Source organism: Hermetia illucens, chromosome 3, assembly GCF_905115235.1.
Source record: "Hermetia illucens chromosome 3, iHerIll2.2.curated.20191125, whole genome shotgun sequence".
NCBI classification, from domain to species: Eukaryota; Metazoa; Arthropoda; class Insecta; order Diptera; family Stratiomyidae; genus Hermetia; species Hermetia illucens.
The window spans coordinates 139206044-139227763 of NC_051851.1; the positions used below are offsets into that span (position 1 = coordinate 139206044).

Genomic DNA, 21720 nt, shown 5'->3' on the forward strand with positions numbered 1-21720 from the left:
CTGCAGACATTCGGTAAACCATTCTTTGGGGACCTCAGAGAGATTTCTAACTACGGGGTGGGAGAGCGGCTTTCCTTAGCGAATACTAGGGTCTTTGTATGTAGATTGATGGACAGACAGGGTGAATAACAATCAATGCACAAAAGGGTGAAAGGAAAAGCAACAGCGGCATGATCCGTCCTACATAGTCGTTTCTAATTCAGGCACAGGACGAGTCAGATTTCTTCATATTTATTGTGCAAAAATTACTAACACTTCTCGCATAATTTAAGATGCCTACACGTAGTAATACATATTAGCTAACAGATATTGCCACATCGCCAATTTTACCAGCAGCTATCTAATAGGGATAACAACGTTCACTCAGAAAATTACAATGGGAAAATATGAATCAGCATTCAACATTCGTTGTTTCGTTTGTCAATTTAACTCAACGAACGTAGGCGTTTGCGAATTCCCATTCAAAAATTATACTGAAACACAGCTCTTGCATTATTCTCCATGCTTGAGGCGTAGTAATATTCTTCTTTTCCTATTTTTAGACATTAATTTCTTGAGGGTCCTTGTGCCAGTACGAAACATTTTCCATTTAGGTAACCAATTATATTACTCAAACAACTGTTTGTGTCCAAGTCTAGGCATTGCCTCATCCAGTATTTTTCATGAATTATTTCTTGAAGAGAGAAATCATTGCAATGTGCTGAAATTGTGGGAATCGCAAACACATTGCTAACGTTCATTCATCTGCAAGTATTCATATTCAAATCATGTGCGAAATAATTCACTCTTCAAATAGAAAGAATGTTTGGACATTTGAACATTTGTATTTATGTAAAACTCATGTGAACATTTTACTCATTCGAAATATCAATTTGCCATTTGTTGTTCTATTTCAATCAAATATTCATAAAATCCAAATCGTTTCCAGAATACGCAATACGCGAATCCGTAAGAGTAAACTCAACCCATATGTGTAATACATCATAAAATGACTCGTATGGGACGTCATCAAAGCGGAGCTATTTATAAACGAATCAAAGGCGATTTTGATTGAAGTCAAATTTGTCTAATTCGAATCTTACATGCTTGTAATTAGTTTTCCGATGGTTAACCAGAATATTAAAAAAAACATCAAATTAAACAGTTGACTTCCCACTCGTGTAGAAAAAATTAATTAGAATGAGAAGCAAATATCACATCTCTAATGATGCGTATTTTTTCGAATGAAGGTCAGTTTTGTTTTCGTAGGCGATAATGAGAGTGTGTACCATATGGTTATCGGACATTTCCTACATACATACACATGTAGCAGTAGTATGGAAAGATTAATTAGCCTCGAATTACTTACTTGAACTGGTTTTGCTGGCTTCTAGTTTGGTGTATCTTTACGGAAAGAATATGTTATGCATGATTTACTCACGTAAGCCACTTGTTTAGCTCATTTGCTTATTTATTGTCGCAATTTCAAGCTGTATGTCAGGAAACTATAAAGATTTACTATTTCTTTCCAATTAATCACGGTAGCCACTCACAAACTTATTCATCAACCTTGGAGGAAGGACTCATACAAATAATACACTGAATAGTGATTTTCTCCCTCTTCTACGCAGGGAGCTTTACATGTCATATTTCAGGCCACTCACTTCGAAATGATGGTACCACTCCAAACTGCCGACATATTAATAGCATCACCATATACGTACTTGTATTTTTGCATTGAAGTACCACCTAAAATGTAACATTTCATTCATTCAATTACGAAGCCATAGCTCCAAATTGCGTCCTGTTTTCCAGTAACATCATTCTCCAATTGTCACAATCCGGAACTGAATTTTTCAAGTTTTCAGTTTTTATTGAACTTTGCTAGTGCTTCGTCAGTTTCCCAGATAGATGTTTATATTGTGGTTTTTAAGGTTTTGTTTGCAAAACAAAACCTTATTAAAATCGGTTCAATGTCTGTTTGTCTGTCCGTCTGTCTTTTTTTTTAACGGTTTCTGTCGTTATTTGTAACTTTCCTCCGAAGCTCCTCCCTCATCAGCAGATTGTGGATCGCCTTTATTAATTTTTCCACCTCCCTCCAAGATGTTTCAGAGGCTAGCATGTGGTCCACGATATCTCGGGTGTCAACCGTGCCTCGGCGTCAATTTCCGCCTCCGCTTTGTGTGCGGCGAATCGCTGGCAGGCAAAAACAACATGCTCCGCATCTTCCGGAATCATCACGCATGTTGGGCAATACGGGCAGTCGTCACGCCTGAAGCAATAAAGGTATGCACGGTACCCTTCGTGTCCGCTTAGGAATTGAGTTAGGTGGTAACTAACCTCACCGTGCCTTCCCTTAATCCATTTAGAGACATCTGGGATAATCCTGTGTGTCCAGCAGCCTTTAGGTGAATCGTCCCATCTTTTTTGCCATTCCAAAATTCCAATATTTACTGCGTGCCAATTGCCGACGGTTGGTGTAGGACTCGCCGATTGCATATGATGGATCATAGAGGCGTCGACCCTCGTTCGCCAAGATGTCGATGGGGATCATGCCTGCGATCACACAAGCTGCTTCATCTGAGGTTGGACGGTAAGCGCATGACGTTCGCAATGCACTCGATCGGTATGGGGCTGCGATTTTTCTTCGGTTTCCTTCCACCTTCAAAGACGATACCTAGACTGGAGCTGCATAAAGCAAGATGGAGCTAACAACTTTCGAGATCAGGACCACCTATATTTGGTAACATTCTTGCCAACAATGTAGCCACTCCGGAAGCCTTGGTTGCTAAGTTTTCAAGATGGGACTTTAATTTTAGTCTTTGATGAGCCATAACCGCTAGATATTTAACCGTTGGCTGCGACTGTATGATGTGTTCACCAATCCTGATCTTTATCGACGTCTGCTTCCTTCGCTTGGTAATCAAGACTACCCCGGTTTTATGCTCCGCGAGTGTCAGACCAACTTCCTCTTGCCAAAACCTGATTTCACAAATTGCCTCGTTTGTGAGTACCTCGATCTCATCAATGTCTTGTGCCACGATAGTTACTCCGATATCATCTGCGAAGCTAATGATTATCACTCCTTTGGGAAGTTGCAACTTTAGAATTCCGTCATACATTATTATTCACAGGAGAGGACCGAGGACTGATCCTTGTGGAATCCCGCAGGTTGTTGTATACGTCTTAAGTCCATCGTCCGAATCGTAACACAATATCCTCTCCCGGAAAAATTCCATGACTATGTGCAACAGATATTTAGGAGCGCTCAATTTGGCTAAAGCTGCAATTATTTTGCTCCATTTTGCCGTATTAAAGGCAGTCTTCACGTCGAGAGTAACTACCGCGCAAGATTTATTGGCCTCCATTGCTTTTTCCGCAACTTCCGTCACCGTGCTGATGGCATTGTCAGTAGACCTTGCCTTTCGGAATCCGAACTGCCTGTCTGAGAGACCACCCTCCTTTTCTGTGATTGGTACAAGCCTATTGAAGATCACCCGTTCGAAAAGTTTGCCAATGCCGTTTAGCAGGCATATAGGTCTATAAGACGAAGGGTCACCCAAAGGTTTATTTGGCTTCGGGATTAGCACAAGCTTCTGTTTCCTCCCCTTTTCCGGGAAATCTCATCTATGAGGCACGTCGTAAATGTTTCAGCGAACCACCTTGGAACTGTTTCGACGGCCACTGTCAGTGCTTTATTTGGAATGCCGTCTAAACCTGGGGCTTTATTTTTGGCAATCTTCTTCGCGGATCCCCGGACTTCTTTCGTGGTTAACTCGGGAAGTTCACCGGGATCTACCTGGACAGTGGGTAGGTTCGAATCACTTGAAACTTGTGGGAAGAGAGTGCTAATGATTTCCCGCAGCAAATCAGGGTTGGTGATCGGCGGTGAGCGTTTTCCTTGATTGTTGCCATAACTGCCTTGTATGCACCTCTCCATGGGTCGAAGTCCGCTTCCTTGCAAAACCTCTTGAAGTGTTTAGTTTTTTTCTAGAGATGGCTGCTTACCTGCTTTCCTCGCCTTCTGATATTGGTTGTGCAAATCTTCAGACTCAGACCGGTTTCTGCTACTTTGGCTGTTTCTTTTGGCTTTAAGGCAAACTTTACGAAGTTCTTCGATTGCGGCATTCCACCAAAAGTTGGGCATTCGTTTTTTGAGTACCGTACGGTGAGGCATGGAAGCGTCACAAGCTTGTTGTAACTTTTCAAGGACCTGCATACCTTTTCTCGCGCATTTCCCACCGGCATCGCTTCCTGCAAAAGTATTTCCTCGAACATTTCTTCATCAAGTTTTTTGGATGTCCAACCCGATACTGCAGTGTTTTGGATTCGCTTTGTTCCTGTCGTACGCTCCATCTGGAAGATGATAGCCTGATGCCAGAATAATGTTCAGACGTGAAAATACTTCGAGTAATATGCTGCCTCTAGCATTTGTTTCGCGACTTCCCCAATCTTCGGCCCAAGCGTTAAAATCGTCAGCTAGTCATGTGGGGTATCAAATGAAAGGTCTTAATTAGTAATTTTCGAAGCGGTCTTAGTTTTGAGATTTGTTAAAAAGGCGGGGAGTGGGAGGGGTGGAAAATGACCGAAAAATCTGAAAAAATCATGAAGCTGCCTTTATATGGTGCCCAGGCCCCAGAATACTCTCCATATCGATATCTGTTCAAATTAAGTTAATAATAATATATTACCATATTTTTGGAAAAATTGAGTAAAACCCCCTTAAGTTTACCTCCAAGTTTGATCAAAATCATACTATTAGGAACAAAGTTACAGTAGCTCAAAGATGTCTTTACCTCTTTACCTTTACAACCCGAAGTACTAAATCTGACATGCTAAATGCATATGCTTAACGGGTTACGTATAAAAATAATAGTTCTACACTCAAATATACTCACACAAGAAGCAAACAAAACCTTTCATACTTATAGCGCCCAGCTTCCGATTTCCCGAATTGTTTAAGTATTCGTTTGGTATCCCCCTTGGTTACATAAACTACGTAATGTTATTAACATAGTATGCTAGTCCCAAGCCCAGGTAAAGGTAGAGGGTTTGAGGCAACGTACTCAGTAAAACAAAAATAAAATGCCTAAATCAGGGAAAGAGAAAACTAAAATATAATTGGAGTTATTTCACTATGCTAAATCCTACCTGATCTCTCTTGGTGACAGGCCCGCCACAGGCCGGCGGAATCGAGTAACAAGCGTCGGCAATATGCTAGGGCGTCCACCTCAGTCGACGCAGGACGGTCCTGTCGAGAAATGGGCAAGGGTTCTTAACGTATAGACGGCGTCAGGGTGTAAGTTAGTCCGAACAAAATAAATACGTGTCTGCACGCTAAATGTCGGCCCCTTAACTAGAAAGAGCGAGGAAATCGCAACAGCGCTTCGGAAAAGGCGCACTGATATCTGCGCTCTGCAATAAACCCGATGCTCTAGCGCCAAAAGCTGTGACATTGAACGCGAACGCGGTAAAAATGATTATAACCTTCTCGATTTCGGTAGCCCACACATTCAATATGGTGTTTGCATTGCCATCTCAGAAGGTTGCCATTAAAGAAGTCGAACGATTTGATGATCGACTGATGAAGCTCACGATTATATCAGCTGATGGCACTATTCACTTTTTCACCGCGTACGTACCACAGACAGGTAGTTACGCATATTCCCACGGTAGACTATAACACGTTGATCCACAGCGTGACCGAAATGCTACACCCAACAATGCCAGACGCATAATCAGCATTATTTTGTACTTCGTTCCTTTTCCAAATTTGCGTAAAAAGGGAAACATGATCCGCCCACCTGTCTCAGTCCGTGATTAGCAATTACAAACATAACATACGAGCCGCAATAAACGAATTATCAGTAAAACCTTTTTGTTTTTTCTTTTTTTAATCCACTTGCTGCTCGATTCCACAACTAGGTCGACCTAATGCCGAGAAAGATGCCTTCGGGCAACTTCTTGATGAAAAGACTTGTCATGTGCCTGCTAACGACTATATCATCATTGCCGGCGACCTTAATGGTCATGTGGATGAAAAGGCAGACGGTAACCGGTTCCATGACCTTGTACTTATGTATGAATACATGGTTCATCAAACGATTGTCTCATCTTCCTACATTTTGTAATGGGACCAATAAAACGCAAATCGACTATACTCTCATAAGACGCCGACATTTTGCCACCGTCATTGATTGCAAAGCCGCTCCTTATGAGACAATCACACCTCAACATCGGCCGCTGATTGCCGTCCTGCGAATTAAGTCACCGATAAAACAGCGTGAGGAACGCACTGGTCCGCCGCGCATTAAATGGTGGCGATTTCATGAGAAGAAAGAAGAAATGATCTCACTTACACGATTACCAACCATTACGAATGTGAAAGAATCGCGGAATCAAATGAAAGACGTGATCCACAAAGCGGCCTCTGTAACCCTCGGGGTAACAAAGCCGGGTAAGCGGTACATCAACCGAGAAACTTGGTTTTGGAATGACGATGTTAAAATTAAGGTTCGTGAAAAGAAACGCCTCTATCACAAGTTTCTCGACGATACAACGCTCGCCAATTGGCAAATTTATAAGAATGCCAACCGGGAAGCAAAGAAAGCGGTCGCTGTCACCCGGGCGGACCATTACAAAAATCTTTACGATAAACTGAATACTCGGGATGGCGAGAGAATTGCCAAAAAACGAAACGAATACACACAGGATATCGAATACTTCTGTTGCGTTAATGACAAGAACAGTACTTACTTACCAATCGTCGAGCCGCGACCGATAGATGGCGAAATTACTTCGAGCAGATTTCAACTGAACAATTTGCTCATCCTCCACTTCCACAATCATTGCCGACATTTGGAGCAGTTCCACTTGCCAGTGAAACTGGTGCTCAGAGGTGGCGGTGAGGAAGACGGGGCGATAACCCTGTCGGCCAAACCAAAACCAAGTGGCCGTGAAAACTTCCATAGTGCTGGCACCGGGAGACGCTATATCTCATTGGTTTGATGCAGTAGGCGAATGCTCCAAAGGCCTAATCAGGGCGATCAGACCCGAGTCTGCCCGGGGACTGAAGTGGCAATTTGGTCAGGAAACCTTACCAGGGGTATACTGGTACCATGGGAACCAGGATAGCCCCTGGACTCTCATACTTCAGGTGAACTCCCGTTGTATGTGAGTACAGCTCGGTTGTTTGCGGTTGGCCCCCTAGTGGGAGCTTCATGGGGGTTGTGATGATGCTCAAGCGAGAAGAGACCTTCAGCCCTCGGCGTGATGTTGCGTTTCAACACGGGTGCCGTACTCCTTAGTTCGGTAGAAATTTAGGTAGGTGTTGCATCCACCAGTATGAATGTTAAGCTATGCACTCGGTATAGACTGGTACCGTTGTTGCTTGTCTCAGCGTTGCTCTGATTGTGGCCACAGAATCAATCCATGTCTTAACAAGACCGTGGGATTAAGTCTTCCAGAAAGGTGCTCACGTAAAACCCCAAGGACTTAACATCCGAAATGAGGATATCCGCGATCGATATGGAGTTGTACCTATCGTGGAAAAACTGCGAGAAAGGCATTTTGGTCGTATGGTCACGTAATTCGTGCTAACGAGAATTCACTTGCCAAGATTGGTCTGAACATCCAAGTTGTTGGTAAATGAGCAAAAGACAGGCCGAAACAACGGTGGCGTGGTACGCTGGGTGGAGATTTAAAAGCCTCGAGAATGCATCCGGATCAGGCATTTGATAGGGCCAAATGGCGAGGCCGATCACGACGAGCCAACCCCGCTTGTGAACGGAACAAAGGCTGAAGAAGAAGAGGATCCTCCTTGGTTACATACTATATATATGTAAACCCCAGATTTCAGATCGAAAGAACAAAACGTCTTGTCGAACTGCACCACTTCCAAGCAGGACATAAAATTAGCAAAGCTAACGGAATGGAAATTAAAGAAAAGTCGACTAATGGTTTCGTCCATAACAGAGACAACTCGTCAGACGATGCCTTACCTGTCCTGAGAGCAGCGTGAACGAAATTGTTCCTTTTTATATAATCGCAAACACCATCGTTTGGTTCGGTGCAACATCAAGTAGATGTGGGCTTAGGATCCCTCATATCCCAAACAAATAAAAATATGAAGATTTATAAACCCAGACTTTATAAAGCGCATAGGGAATCTTCGTAACAGATGTAACAACCTAACAAAAAAAGCCGATATTGGGTCATGAGGAGCAACACACGGTGGTATATGCGGGAATTTATTCGGAAGGCCTACTAAATCAAGAACTGGGCCATTTCTCTCCAAAAACACGAAAGCTTCTGAAGAGATGAAGCCAATAGTAAGATTGTTTTCAGGATACCCAATATGGCTGCGAAGCCCAAAGCTGCTCGCTATACGATTCAGATTACGCTATATTGTTTTTTAGTCGTCAACCCGCAAGCAGTTCATCTCAAAGATTAGCTAACACTCATTTTAAACTATTATAATTCAGTATTTGTCTAACTAGAGTAAGGTAGCAATTTACGTTAACCCTTCAGCCGCGGTGTGGGACACAGTAGAACCTCCGGAGGGTTTGAATGCTCTACATACTTCTTGTATATTTACACTTATACACATCTATTTTGACTGTTGAAATATAGGCGTTGCCTAAAGGCACTCAGGTATTATGGTCTTGCGTTCCATAGTATAGGGGCTGCGTAAATAGAAACTAACAACAACCGTCAAAATAAGCCTAGACGATAATGTCAAAAATACGCCCAATCATTATGTGCATTTCTTGTGAGGATGCGGCCAAAGCCATCTCCATTTATGACATATTGACTCGCTGCCTACGCCGATGGGATCAACTTACTCCCTATCGAGTCATGGACTTTGCCCAAACGACGCTGAGAAGCCAGCTTTGGCGAAGTAAGATTAATGGACGTTTTTATCATTATACTTAGTGCCGTACAAGTGATAAGCCTACAGCATAATAGATTGGAAAGTACAATAAAATATAATTAATCTAAAGCCTACCCAACTACGTTCAGTTTTTTATTCAAAATGATTTCCCCAATTATATTCCAGTATTTTTAAAACAATTACATAAAAATCCAGTGAGTCAAAACTGCGTGCCTGTTTTCATATCTATCAGCCCCATTTTCGATGTTTTTATCTTTAGTATATTGTATTATACGAGTATATGTCAATCATACATGACTTACACAAACTTTATCAACAGAAAAGTACAAATAGCTCTGAGAAATTATGAATTCCGCCAGGAAGAATACAAGACAGCGATAATATAATAAATCAGAGAGTGAGCCCAAGTCGCGTGCAAACTGTCGCAATCTAAATAGATAACTACAAAAAGACTAGAACGTACTATTATATGTACTCTGCCATCTTAAAATATAGCACCAGCTGAGAGCACAAACAGGAACGTTCGGTATCTTTATATATGTTTATGTATCCAATTGAAAGTGTGCAAAGTTTGATTTACTGCAAACCAGAACGAAAAGTTCACAATAGCTGCCTCAATTAATAAATATGACGAGTAAATTTGCATCCATTCCGGGTCTTTGAAGTCAATTTTTGCATTAATTAAAACACAATAGAAAGGGGTAGATGACATCTAACTGATAAGTTAATTTTCGGTTTAATTAAAACGCCTGATTCCAGCTGGACGCCTCAGGTATGAAAGGCTTTGTGTATTTTTTATATACAAATATTTGAGTGGCCATTTATTGCATTAGTACCTAGCGCGTAATGTGTATCCATAAATTATGTCAGAATATTCACTTTCGCATGCTACTGACATTCAAAATATTAGACTTTCCAGTGAAGCGACAATCCCGGCCTATCATAACTTTGTTAGTAATGGAGCGATTACTATCAAACTTGGTAAGATCATGCCTTATATTACTCGTATATTACTGCATGCAATGCAATTTCATGATTCTGGGGGATGAACTTAAGGGGAAAGGTTTGTAATTAATTACTCAAAATTAAAGAAAGGATATTTCAGAGTCTAGACACTGTATAGTGGCCGCTTCCTGATTTTTTTCAGATTTTTCGATAGGATTGGTTCTAACAATGGAAGAAATGACCACCCCGCTCTCCCCCCTTGTTAGCTTCGAAAAGTACTAACCAAGAGCTTTCATTTGATACCCCAGATAACTATATTTTATGAAAAAAATGTTGCATCTCTTCTTTCCACACGACCCTAGGTGGCGGATAGGTGCATGCCTATTGATATTTAAATATGTATTTATGTAATGGCTATGGGAAGGATACCCAGAAGACAAAACTAACATGGAAGAAGTGACAAGGCGCAAAGTTACGATGCAGGGACATGAAGCGTCAGTACCGACAGCTATTGGAAGTGAACAAGCGCGCTCCCAGCCGTAGATACCTCTCAACCGCAGTGCCCCGGTGGTGGACTACTTGGCTGTCATGGCATCAAATGCTAGATGATGATGGGTTCAAATGATCAAATGATTTAGATGATGATGGGCTAAAAGACAATCAATGCCCTACGAAGGCGGTTTCGATGCCCACCGCATCTGTTCAAGAAGGTCAACTGGAGGAGATACTCGAAAATAAGGGATTGACCCATTCAGGAGCAGCTATTCAATTTTCCAATAGCCATCGACGCCAAAGACGGCAGAAACACATTAATTGCTAAGTGTGACGAAGTGTTTAAAAAGGGTGATTCGGTTAGGACTCAAAGAGAACAGAGCCCTGACATGGAGAAATTACCCTTTATGCAGCTTGAAGCAAAAATAGTTCAGGTGTCCGAGTTTATCAAGAGAAAGCACAACCTGGACCAAGCTACTAACGACCTGGTAAGAGCGATTAGACTCCTCTATAACAGCTCGCAGGAGGAGGAAAAAACACCCAAGCAAAAGCGAAAACCTAGTCACACTTAACCTTAGTGCCATCGACCTGCCACTAAATAAAAGAATGCAAGAGAAATATGGTGATCGCCTAGGAAATCAGCAGACGTCTAAGAGGAAAGAATGTACACTAATAGTTCCGATAAGCGGAATTAAAAGTACGGAAAGGATTAAGCCTGAGCCCTTAGTGCGTTCGTCGGTAATCTAAGCGAAACCTAAGGGAACCGAAAATGGTGAATGGACCAAGGTCATTCAGAAAAAGACGAAGATGTGAATTCGCCCAGAAGCAATTATTATCTCCAGCAACAATAATGTTTCGCACGCGGAGATTCCAAAAAAGGTCAACGCTGACCCCGATCTAAAAGATCTGGACGGAAATGTCAGCAAAATTCGAAGTACTCAGAAAATCAACCTCATGTTTGAGCTGAAAAAATCAACCTGGGGTAAAACTGATGGCTTTCGTAACTAAGTTAAACACTTGGGGAGAATGTTTCGGGCCCAAAAATATGAGTTCTACATACAGTGCACGGGCCTCGACGAAGTAACATCAAGAGGAGCAATTTCTACACGAAACCTTAAAAATGATCGTGTTGAATTCAAAGGCTCGAAAAAATGCTACGGTGTCGGCCAAGGGTTCTTGACGCAAAGACGACTTCAGGGCGTAAGTAAATTACTCCGAGCAAAGCATATACAAATACTCTGCACGCTGAATATTAGTACCCTCGCTGGAAACAGAACGTGAATGCGGTAGAAATGGCTATACAATTCTCTATTTTGGTAGCTCACACACTCAATATGGTGTTGGCATCGGTTTCCGTGATCAAAGAAGACGAAAGATTCGCTAACCGGCTGATCAAGCTCACCATTATAGCAACACACCCAGGTCGATCGGATGCCACTCGACCACTCAATTCAAAAACCTGCAACGTGCCTACCGATGACTATATCGTCATTGCGAGAGATCTTAATGGACATGTGGGTGACAAAGCGGACGGCATCAGGTGCTATCGGGAAAAAACGAATTTTTCGAAGAATTCTTCTCTCGAACGCGACCAAGAGTTCACATTTTTTCTCTTGATAAGAGCCCAGGTCTCCGAGGAATGAGGACTGGCCAGCTTGTTGTCTTGTACAGTAAGAAATTTAATCCTACACTGAGACGTTTCGAGCGAAACAGTTTTTGTAAGCTGAAACAGGCTCTGTTGCCTGTCCGAGTCGTTCTCTATCAGACCATTGCACTTCAACATCGGCTGTTGATTGCCGTCTTATGAACTAAGTCACCGATAAAACAGCGTGAGGAACACACTGGCCTGCTGCCTATTAAATGATGGCAATATCGCAAAGAAATAGAAGAAATTATCTCACGCGATTACCAACAACTACAAATGTCCGAGAATCGTGGAATCAAACTAAAAACATCATCCACAAAGCGGCCTAAGCAACCTTCGGCATCACGAAGGCAGGTAAACTGACACTTAGTTTTGAAAAGAGGATAACCAAATGAAGGTCCGCCATTTATCATAAGTTTCCCGCCGCTAAAACGATGATCAATTGGCCAATCAGAAAGCGAAGAAAACAATCGCTTTTACCCGAAAGGGTCCATTACAAAAATCCATACGATAAAATGGATACTCCTACAGAGGTTAACATGAGCGTGGTACTTTGCAAACCAATCGATGAGCCACCATGTACAGCTCGCATTGACTATTTCGAGTAAATTTCAACGGAAAAATTTGTGCAAAAGCATTGTCGACATTTGCATCAATTCCACCTGTCGCCGCCACTGAAGCCGAGGAAGTATTCAAATGAATGAGATCCGGGAAAGCAACAGGACCTGATGATAATGAGCTCTGTAAAGCGAAGGGCTGGTAATTAACTTTCTGACTCAGTGAGTCTTCAATCGCATTATTGAGAAAGGCAGAACACATCTTACCGACACGAAAGCACAACCGTTTCAATATGGAAGGTATTCCAACAGAATGTTCAAATTACCGCATGATCCAGTCGCTGTTCCATACCACGAAAATTTTTGAACGCATTTTTGACAACCGTATTCGCCACATCGTTCAAATAATCGTGAATAAGGCCGGGTTTGTCAAAAACTATGGAACTACCCAAGCAATGCACGCTGCGGGGTTACTCGTGGAGAAACATTATGAGAAACATCGCCCTCTCTGCATTGCATTCCTGGATTTAGAGAAAGTGTTTGGCCGTGTGCCACATAAACTCATCTGATATGCTCTGCTACAACATATAGTGTTGGAGGTGCTTGTGCGGCTAGGTTAAACTGCTTTACCACAAACAGAAAAGTGAAGTTCGAAGTGTGGCGGGTAAATGAAAACCAGTGTATCTGTCGGTGTTCATCCAGGAAGCGCAATCCCACCTCTCCTCTTTGTTTGTTTGTTATGTATATGAAATGATCACCTCATGCGGCACCGTTTCAAATTGAATTTGAATGACACAGAATTTTGTGCAACCAATTCAGACCTGTCCAGAACTGAGCGATTTAAATATCTCGGCTCAAAGCTACCAACCAGTGGTGAACTAGCGCCCATTAGCGCCATCTGGATGAAGTGGTGTTCCACAATAAGCCTCCTTCGTGATCGACGCATCAACGAACATCTCAAATCCAAAATTTACCGCAGTGTCATTCACCCAATCGCGCATTATTGTTGTGACTGCTGGCCGACTATACAAGAAAATGAACGACGCTTCGCGATAATAGAGACGAAGATCCTACATTAAACTAGTGGCATAACAATCGATATAGGATTTCACCGATCGTAGATAAATTACGAGAGAGGCACCTTCGATAGTATAGACATGTAATTTGCGCTGATGAAAACTCAACTCGCCAAGATTGGTCTGAACATCGAAGTTTACTGAAAACGACCAAAAGGACGGTCGAAATAACGTTGATTTGATACGCTAGATATTAATTTGAGAGCCTCTCAACTCTAGATCAGGCACATGATCGATCAAAATGGCTAAACCGATCAAGGCGATCGACTACGATTCTGATCGGGATAAAGGCTGGAGAAGAAGAACACGATTGATATGTACCTATTTTTCCTTTTCAATCGTCAATTTCATGTGGTCGCAAACATTACCCCTTTTTTGAGTGCAAAACGTAATCATACCAATACACGAAAGCACTTAGCATCCAGCGGAAGAAAAGGTAGCATTCGTTCTTTAACGTTAAAAAGCCATCAAACGCCTAGTAAAATCCTTGTATGCCATACGTGATACTTAGGGATTAAAAAGACGTCAACGAATGTAATTCTTGGCACCATATTGAGTGTCCGTCAAAGACAGCTCGATTCGACAAAATTACAGCATTAACCTGTAAGAATGTTGCGACTTTATCCAGATTGAAGTCCATAACTACGTCTTCTTAGGTTCCGATGCTCAAATTGGATAGTCATCAAAATGTCATATAATATTACAACGCCAAAAAGATCAATCTCAATTCCGCCAATGTCATATATATGTACATACGTTAACTAATCGCTTTTTCCAACCCGAGCATTTCACACATTTCTAAGCGCCAACAAAACACATAACGCCCACGGTATAATGCATTCACGTCTAATTAACTTAACAATTTGTGCCGCCAAGCGAAAATTGTTTAATTAATTGAATTTGTACTCTCTCGTCGCAGTTGTTGTTTCCCGTCCGTAATTAATTCAATCAATTCTATAAAGCACTGAATGAAATTGAAGCTACGCTTGTGCGTGATATAGTGACCTCGTTCACAGCGAAAACGTTGTCCTGGGTCATACACATATTCCACACAATTCCCATTTGAAACATAGTGAAAAGTTGGTATTAGATTAATTCATCTGAATTGATTTGAATGTTTTAGATGGGGACATGAAACGTTATGCTTCCATTGTCAGACACATTTGCTATTTCTGTTAGGCTTTTTTCTGATTCTATTTTTGAACCCGAATTGTTTCGCTTTGGATAAATTAAATAAATTGACGGCTTTATAGAGGGTCGTATTTTTGTGTATGTAACAGACTCAGATATTTCCTTAACTGAACAGCGGAAATACCTGAGCCGACCGCGACGCTACACATAGAAAATACTGGCGCATATGCGTAAATGCTGCTTAAAAGCAAAAGATATTACCTTAAGAATCTTGAAATTTTTCAAATCAAATAAAGTAGATTAAGTCAGAGGCTTTGCATAATATATCTCTGCAGATCCAGCTGGATTATCGTCTCAAGGACTATTACTTCCTACCTACCTCTGCCATAACTTTAACCACCAGTCATCGGTGAAGTGCAAGCGGCTCTGAGCGATGAAAATCAGCACCCAAAATCGATGGAATACCAGCGAGATTTCAAAAACACGGCCAACGCTTCTGAACAATTCCTTTCATAAAATAGTAGTTAAAAAATAGGGACTAAAGAAATAGGGAAGGCACAAAGTTTTAGTAAAATAAGCAGAACAGAATGCAGCACTCTATGGCTCATATCGTTCATTTGGTCCTTTATATGACTGAAAAATGGGACCCTTGTTTATCTACGGTAATTTGTTTTAAACTGAACAGAAAATAGTTCCATACACAAATACACTCCAACTCTACCATGTTATTTGAATAGTATACTGGTCCCAAGCCTAAATAAAGGAGGAGGGTTTGAGGCACCCATGATCGGAGAAGTGAAAAAAAGTATAGATGGACGCCTAGCTTAGTTATGATATGACGCTGAATCCTACCTGATCACACCCCTTCGTTAAGCCGGCCTAAAGCAATTGACTTGAGCCTCCAGGTTGGGCATTCAAAGCGATGGGCTTACAACCTGTCATCAACCAAAAAACCAAATAAATACAGAGACAGGATAAATAGCCTCGGACAGGATCGATACCACGGAAATAACCGCGCAAACAAATGAATGTCTATGCTCTTGGATCCTGAAATGTTAGATGACTAAACAATTCCGGTGTTGTCAAAGACCTTCTCCAAGAGCAAGTACCAGCTCCAGGGTCCAACAGTCGAAATGCTTCAGACAAAACCGCATTCACAAAAGGAAATGGAGGTCCCCAGATGGCATTACCTCAAACCAGACAGAACACGCTCTCATCACCAAAAGATGGTCATCCAGCAGCCACGAAGTGAGATCATGCGACTTCAACGAGTACATGATAAAAAGCGTTTACAGGTGCCAAACCTCAAAGAGCCGCGGAACCTACTTCGAAAACTTAAGGTTAAACTGGAAAAACGAAAAGATCCTGGACGACACCTTGTGTGTCCTAAAACGCGTTATCAAAACAACAGAGGCAGAAGTGGTTGGACATGAATCCCGACGCTGCGCAAATGATTGGTTTGGTGATGAATGCCAAGATAAGCCTTGACAAGAAAATCGTGGACTACAGACAAACATATACAGCGAAACACAGAACAGAGAAAATTACGACGAACAACTAAAAATATGAGGGCAAAAGAAACGAGAACATTTTGAAAAGGAATTAAAGGAAATTGATGACAACATCGCGAGCAAGAACGCAAGACAAGCCTACAAAATAGTGGAGAGCCTGACAGGTGGGTATCAATTCAAAACCACCCTTTGTAGAAGCAAAAACAGGAAAATTATTAGGCGCAAAAGCGAAACGTGTGAGAGATGGTCGTCTTATTTCCAAAAACTCCTTAACCCCTCGCATACAACTCAATCACCAGAACCTATAAGAATGATGATCAAGCATAAACTAAACCACCAAAATTGGAGGAAATAGAGTCAACAATCAAATGTCAAAAAATGAACACGACACCGGGCATCGATCGATGTCAAACCAGGATCATGAAGCTATCCATAATTTGGTCATTCCATATAGAACCAAGAACAGATTCCGCATGAGTTGTCAAAAAGTGTGGTATGCCCTATAAAAAAGCGACAAATTGACAAGTGTGAAAATTACAAAGGCATCTCACCACTTTACCTGTCCTATAAAATCTTCACCTAAGGACTAACATACTAACAAAAAGCATTAGACTGTACGCCGATAACACGATTGGTGAATACCAAGGAGATTATCGGACTGGAAGGCGCTAGAAAAATGCGGGGAATTCAACATCGACATCCATCAAATATTCATAGACTTCAAGCAGTCATTCGACAGTATTGACAAAAATGTACTGTACAAAGTAATGCTTGATATCGGAATCCCACTGACGAGTACAACTTAGAAAAGGTAGACAACTTTATATACTTAGGTATACAACTAACGAAAGATGGAAATGAGGTTGACGAAATAAAACGCCGAATTCAGCTCACAAACAGAATCTCCTTCTGGGTCCAGTCGATTTTAAAAGTTGGTTGCATATACGAGAAAGGAAAGCTCCGAGTTTTCAAAATGAGAATAAAACCTGTGCTATGGATGTGAAACATGGCTTTTAATACAGACTTCCAAGAAACTGGTCAATACTTTTACGAGGAGGGTCCTGAAGCTAAACGACACGAATGGCAGATCAGATACACCAACGAGTTGTTTTAAATATTTGGTGACCCTGAAGTCTCCAAAATAATCAAACTTCGGAAGCTATGTACAATAGAGTGGCCACGTTCAACGTATGAACAACACTCGGATACCTCAAATGATATTCGAAGGGATAACAGAAGGACGAAAGCCGGTGAGAAAACTCCGAAGGCACTGGGTCATTTCTGTTGACGAAGACATTACTGCCCTGATTTCGAAATTGGAAGATACGATCGATGGATCAAGATGGTTGAAGACAGGACATCCTGAAGGCCAAGGCCCGAAATGGGCTTAGTAGCCTCGACGACGACAAATGCACACAAATGATTGCGTACACATATGTAACGGATTGGTCGGCAACAAAAATGTCCCTCACCCGAATCAACACTCCACGCCACCTGAGAAACACAGTGTCTAACTGCATTACAAACAAAGAGCTAAAGTACGAGAGCGACACAGGCACAAATTACTATAGTGCCTCAGTTGGAGTCCCTCAATGGTCGGTACTAGGTCTACTCTTGTGAAACATCAGATATGATGGAGTCTTCCGCCTGCATTTACCAGATTGAGGCAGCAGTCATTGAAGCGACCAGGAAGATCAAGATTTGGCTGGAAATTGCCGAACTATAATAGTTCTCGCAGATCACAAAACCGAAGCCGTATTGATAACAGACCGGAAGACCTCGGAATACTTCAAAACTATAAGAAGCAAGGAGGCGGTAAAATACTTAGGTGTGATGCTCAATAACAGACTTAAATTCAAAAGCTGCATGTAGAGAACGCCGAAAAAAAGACAGCACTGTTGCACGTTGTTGAATGATATCATACGGCGTTAGTTATAGCCGGGCTATTGCCGGTCGATATCTTGGCTGAAGAGATGTCACGAATCTACATCAGGAAAACGAAAACCCAAGACGCTACCCAATTGATCGAAAGCAAGGAAAGGGTATCATCAGTGGTCAGATGGCAAACTCGATGAGATAGCTCAACAAGAGGCCGATGGACACATAAACTGTTTCCAATCATCCGAATGTGGGCCAATCTTCACCACCGAGCCTGTAGTTATCAGTTAACGGAGTTTCAATCTGATCACGATGAGTACCACAAATATCTCCACAGGTTTGGGCATGACGATTCGCTAATATACCCAACCCACCCAGGCGAGGAAAAAGACGCAGAGCATGCAATATTCTATTGCAGTCGCTTCGCGGCATGGAGGACCAACATTCTGAGCGTGCACCTTCTTCTAATCGTGCAAAAAGAGCTGCGTTTAGCGGAAAGGAAACGGCGAGCGAACACCCATACAGGAATGACAGCATAATTGCTAACCGTCCCCGTGAAGTAATATCTAACGACAGTTCCGCGGAGTGAGCGGTTGAAGGATGCACGTGTGTTGTTTAGTACGTAGGCACGGTTCCTGCTGATGTCTTTAGAAGATTCCACGTCCTGGCTTGCCCAAAAAAACATATGCAACAGTATAGATCTAAAGGCATACCTGCCTGTAGGTGTAAAAAGCTATAGGAACGCCATCCTGAAAATAAACATAAGGAGTGCAACGTGGACTGCACACGGCATTGGAATACGATTTAGACTATTGACTTTGGGCTGACGTTTGGGCTGCGTCCCGGTAAAAAACTACTAAGCCTTAAAGAATGCTCAATGTTTCATCATCACTAGGTTAGTACTGTAGGTTCAGATAGACTACACGTGATTACCACTGATCTGGCTCTGAGCGCAAGACTCCAGGAAGGTAGCAATTTCCATAAGCTTGGTGAACAAGTTATGAAATTGGTCGAGATGTTGGACGACGGAAAAGGACGTTCCAATTGAGAGTAAGAGCTCTCTATACATTGACGGAGATTAAGGAGAAGAGCAAAGAACTCAAACCGAGGCCCGACGCTATTTTGATTAAGGAAACGGGGGAAATGTCGTATGCGAATATACTGCGCAGCATCAAAACCAATTGGAGGAAATGGGCAAAGTGGTGTCCAAAGTTAGAAAGAAAACAGAGATCAATTGCTTAAACTTAGCGAACAGGAGAAAAATCAGCTGAGTTAAGAAGGGCCATAGAAGAAGCCGATAACAACTACGATGATGAAATCCGCGCACGGTTGTTGTCAGCCAACAGAGCCTACTTCAGCTTACAAAGACTGTTCCGCTCGAAACGTCTCACCATAGGGTCAAAGCTCTTACTGTACAAGACTATGATCTTGTCAGTCCTCATGTATTCCTCGGAAACTTGGGTTCTTAGCAAGAAAAATTGCGAACTCTTGGCCGCGTTCGAGAGAAGAATCCTCCGAAGAATTGTTGGCCCCCTACATGAGGATGGACGATTCTGTAGCCTACACAATGACGAAATCTATGAGCGATACCATGACCGTCCGGTTGTGGATAAAATCCGGCTCAGTAGGTTACGGTGGGCGGGTCACTTAATCCGTATGGATGAAGATGATCCCACCCGGAAAGTCTATAAGGGCAATATCTATGGTAGGAAAAGAAGACGAGGCAGACCCTGCATAAGATGGAGCGATGGCGTAGGCCAGGACGCCAGACAGCTTTTAGGGATATCGAATTGGTGGACCTCGGCGCAAAACCGGGATGTCTGGAGTTCCTTATTAAGGCAGGCCTAGACCGGATACCGGTTGTTGCGCCGTTGATGATGATGATAGAAGAAGCTAGTACTTAGCTGCCAGAAATAAATGTCCGTTGTCCAGGAGGGCCTTGAATACTACGAAATCAACATGAAGGTAATACAGATAAACCTCAATCGCTGCGCACAAACTGTAGTAGACGAGAGAGCCGACGTGGTTCTCAACAGCGAACCAACCAGAACAAAATACCAGATAATAACGCGTGGATTCATACCAAGAGCAAATAGCTGTTATTTGGGCATGCGGGGAGCAAGCATTCCTAAAAATCGAAGAATGATTAGAGGGTTTCGTCCGGGCTAAAATAAACAGCATCAACTTTTGCAGCTGCTATGCAAGACCTATTTGGACAATAGAAGAATTCCAGACAATGATAGACCATGTGGCGACAGACGGTAGCGGTCCACTAGTTATCGGCGGTGACTTCAACGCATGGGAAACAGAGTGGAAACGTTTACGTCTTTGGAATTAGGAACTGCAAATAACGCTGAGGCAAACACATATTGTCAAGCTGATATGGGTTTAAACATTGACATCACCTTCGCCAGCTTTTAGTTCCTGCCTAAGATGAGGTGGTGGGTTAGCGAAAAATTCAACCACAGTGATCATCAAGTTGTAGTGTTTGAAATCAAAGAGCACAGAATGGCGCAGAATCGCAAACTGACAAGTCCACAATAGAAGGATAGCTGCTTCAATAAAGCTGCGTTTGACTTGGTGACGAGCTCCACAAGTATGAACCAAGGATCAGCTGAGGAGAATTGCCGGCAGAAGAAGCTCACCATGTTAAGTATGGAGTGAGGAAATAAAGACGCTGAGGGCAAAGTGCCTGCAAATCCGAAGAAGCGTCCAACGTCCAAGGAGAATACTGGATTTCCAGGAGTTGCTCTCCATAATCAAATAATTGAGATAAGATTTGCAGAAAGCCATCAAACAAAACAAAAACGGAAACTTTAAAAAGTTCTGCAACGAAGCTAACGAAGCTAAACCCCTGTAGCACAGCCTATGTCAAAAATAAAAGGGAAGAAATCACCACAAGTAACTCGTCCGACAATGCTGGCATCGATAGTGAAAACACTGTTCCCGCAAAGATCAAACAGAATCATCGAAGCATTCGGTGCAGTTGGTTTAGGGATAATACCGCGTATCACCGAAGATGAATTGCTCTAAGTATGCAAAATATAAAAAGCAAGAAAGCACCGCGACCTGATGATATTCCTAATAGAGCAATGAAAGCTGCCGACCATACCAGACTAGACATGTTTTTACAAGAATGGAAAAATGCCTTAACGATGGTATTATCCCTAAGAAATGGAAACAGCAGCGTTTGGTTTTGTTGCCAAAAGGAAAGCCCAATATGCCTTGTAGATATGATGGGAAAAATACCAGAGGGAATAATAGCAACAGATTGTGCGAGACAGTTGAACATGAAAGGAATCTGCCCGATATGTAGTTTGGATTCAGGAAAGGTCACTCCACTGTCGATACAATAAAGGTGGCGGTATACACATCGCCATAGAAGGTGAGAGATGGCGATGGGCGTCAAAGAAATACAGCGCAGTGGCCACATTGGACGTGAAGAATGCTTTTAACTCAGTAAACTGGTCGACCATCGAAACACTCCACACTACCTCAGAAACATAGTGTCTAACTATTTGACGGACAGGGAGCTAAAGTACGGAAGCGATAAAGGCACAAATTACTACCGTATCTCAGCTGGAGTCCCTCAAGGGATGGAGTCTTCTATTTA

At 42.3% G+C, this 21720-nt stretch overlaps 1 protein-coding gene across 1 annotated transcript in view; it reads right to left on the reverse strand.

Moving 5' to 3' along the window:
• LOC119652330 (cGMP-dependent 3',5'-cyclic phosphodiesterase-like) overlaps nt 1-21720 on the reverse strand; it is a 291653-nt gene that overhangs the window by 166741 nt on the left and 103192 nt on the right. The gene's annotated exons all lie outside the window — the stretch shown is intronic.